This window comes from Maylandia zebra, linkage group LG1 (assembly GCF_041146795.1).
Source record: "Maylandia zebra isolate NMK-2024a linkage group LG1, Mzebra_GT3a, whole genome shotgun sequence".
NCBI lineage: Eukaryota > Metazoa > Chordata > Actinopteri > Cichliformes > Cichlidae > Maylandia > Maylandia zebra.
In genome coordinates this window covers 1729732-1732543 of record NC_135167.1, presented here as the reverse complement: position 1 = coordinate 1732543, position 2812 = coordinate 1729732, and the positions used below count along the sequence as shown (strand labels likewise).

Here is a 2812-nt window from a genome sequence, read left to right as displayed (position 1 = left end):
CATATGTTAAAACAAGATCTAGAGTGTGATTAAAGTGGTGGGTGGGTTCTTTTACATTTTGAGAGAAGCCAATTGAGTCTAATAACAGATTAAATGCCATGTTGAGGCTGTCATTTTTAGCATCTACATGGATGTTAAAATCTGTGAGCAAAGACTCTGGGAGTAAAACATCAGCAGGTGTACGAGTGTGAAAAGTATAGATTTGAAAATCCAAGTGGAATTTAAAAGGTGATTTTGATTTATTTTATTTTTCGGGCGCAATAGACATCCTGATGCGCATCTTCAGTGAAACTGACAAATTCAGGGACAGCAAGCTGGAAGCCTTGAGCTGTTGTAAGTGCTGCGATTAGATAGAGGGACCCAGGAAGCCACAGAGCTTCATTGTGCTCTTCGTTTTTCTGTCAGAGCAGCCGGGCTGTCCAAGGCCAGCTTCACTAGGCGCAGGAAGCGTAGAATCAAAGGAGGGAATCAGGCGGAGGAGGGATGGGCTGATAAGACAGAGAGCTGGAGGAAGGAAGAGAAGACGGAGGAGTGAAGTGTAAACAGAGAGAGGTGGTGCTCGTCTGCTGTGGTAACCGGCGGTAATGGCTCTGCCCTCTTTCATGTTGCTTCGTCGGGAGGAGGGGTGGGGTGGTTGGAGATTTATTTGGACGTCAGTATCAGGGGAGGGGGACCTGCAGGACATGGCCTGACAGGATAACCTTTGACCTCTCCTCCTGCCAGAGCTGCTCCGGGTCCCAAGATGTACCCGAGGGGCCTGGAGACTCGCCCGTGTGTGTCAGGGCCCTCAGCAGTGTCAGATAGCTTGGGGCCTTTTCAAATGTATTTTTCAAAAGGGGGGGAAATCAATAAGTTTGGGTCGGCTGCAGAAACACGAGCCTGTGATATTTACTTTGCTGCGAGGCATGGCGTGTTCGCAGCACTTGTCAAAGATAAGAGCACGTTTGGTGAGAGACAAAAATAAGTCGATAAATGGACCTGAAGTCACTTTTTTGCAATCACGAGTGGCAGCGTGTTTCCACACTCAGTAACCTGCATTTAACTCTTTGCCTGTTCTATTCTCAGGAACTGGTTTAAATACACACACAGCAGCAGCAGCAGGCTGTGAGGCACAACGCGCGATCTGATATCGTCGTGTTGGTGTTGTTCCCAGATCAACATAGTAAATGTTGTTCCAGGATCAACATTGCAAGTGACCAATCACATTGTTGTGACGTCATACTTTTGTGACTTCGGAAAAACCGCCGTAAAAAACAAAAAACTCACTTAAGCTGCGAGAAACCGCCTCTGTCCGCCGATCAACGGACCCTGACCCTTTAATAAACACTGAGCAGAATTAATATTGTCCTTGCAACACTGGAATTTCATAAATGCACGAATGGCTTAAGGCGCCAAAGAATAACATCACAACAATGTGATTGGTCACTTGCAAAGTTGATCCTGGAACAACATTTACTATGTTGATCTGGGAACAAAACCAACACGACGATATCAGATCATCCGAGGCACAACATGCTGTGCGCACTCGTAATGTTATTGCTCTCACCAAAGCCAGCATTACAGTCACACACAATAAAATTAAAGATGAAACTATATGCATATCAGTTTATGTCTAATAAAACCAAAGTCTTTGCCCCATCTTGATTGGTTATCTTTAGACATTTCAGATCATCAAACTCATCCTAAAATTAGGCAAAGACAATCTGGGTAAATACAAAATGCAGTTTTTAGGCAATTATTTCATTTTGATTAAATGGGAAAAAATGTATCCAAACCATCTGCTCTGTGTGAAAAAAGTGATTAATGTTAAATCATGAATTAACTGTGATTACCTGCATTTGGAGAGCTGAGTTCAGTTTCTCTCCCACACCCAGGCCTGATAACTGCCACACCTGCTGAGGCAAGAAATCACTGTAATAGAAGCTGAAGCAGCCTTAGAGATGGCAACAAGCAGCACGTCATGCCACGATCTGAAGAAACAAAGTCACTGACCTCTGTCAGTCTGCAAAGACATTTCTGAGGCTTTGGAGATCCAGTGAGCCACAGTGAGAACCATCATCCACACATGGAGAAGCTTCTCGTTCTTCCCAGGAACGACCGGCCGACCAAAATTATTCCGAGAAAACATCAACGACTCATCCGGGAGGTCACGGAAGAACTCATCACCACATCTAAAGAACTGCAAGCCTCACCGGGTTCAATTAAGGTCAGAGGTCAAGTTGCAATGATGAGAAAAAGACAGAGCCAAAATGGCCTCCATCCAGCGCTGACCAAAACAGTATAAAGGCTCATCTCACATCTGCCAAGAAACATCTGGAAGAGCCCCGAGACTTCTGGGAAATATTCTGTGGACAGACGAGACAAAAGCGGAACTTTCTGGAAGGTTTGAAGGTCTCGTTACGTCTGCACAGCAGCAGTCAGTGGTGGTGTGACGGTCTGGGCTGCGCTGCTGCTGTAACTGAGGGAACCATGAACTCTGCTCTCGACCACAAAACCCTGAAGGAGGATGTCCGTCCGTCGCTTCCTGCTCCAAAGCTCAAGAGCACTTGGGTAATGCAATGATCTGAAACACACCTGTAGGTCCACCTCTGAATGGCTCAAAAGCAGCTGAGTCACAGTCTGGACTTTTTTGCTTCTTCCTGTTAAAATTTAGTTTTTCCTTTCCCCTGTTGCCGCTGCTTGCTCACAGGGAGCATGATTAGAGATGGACCGATCCGATATTACGTATCGGTATCGGTCCGATACTGACCTAAATTACTGGATCGGATATCGGAGAAAAATAAAAAATGTAATCGATCCATTAAATATCACG

At 45.4% G+C, this 2812-nt stretch overlaps 1 long non-coding RNA gene across 1 annotated transcript; it reads right to left on the bottom strand.

Annotated features, from left to right (window-relative positions):
* Positions 1 to 343: 343 nt before the first annotated feature.
* On the bottom strand, positions 344 to 2533 carry LOC143419892 (uncharacterized). The gene is made up of 3 exons (XR_013099914.1): positions 1993 to 2533; positions 1833 to 1892; positions 344 to 504 (listed from the first exon to the last, which is right to left on the bottom strand). It is a non-coding gene; the product is annotated as an uncharacterized LOC143419892 (long non-coding RNA).
* Positions 2534 to 2812: the final 279 nt, after the last annotated feature.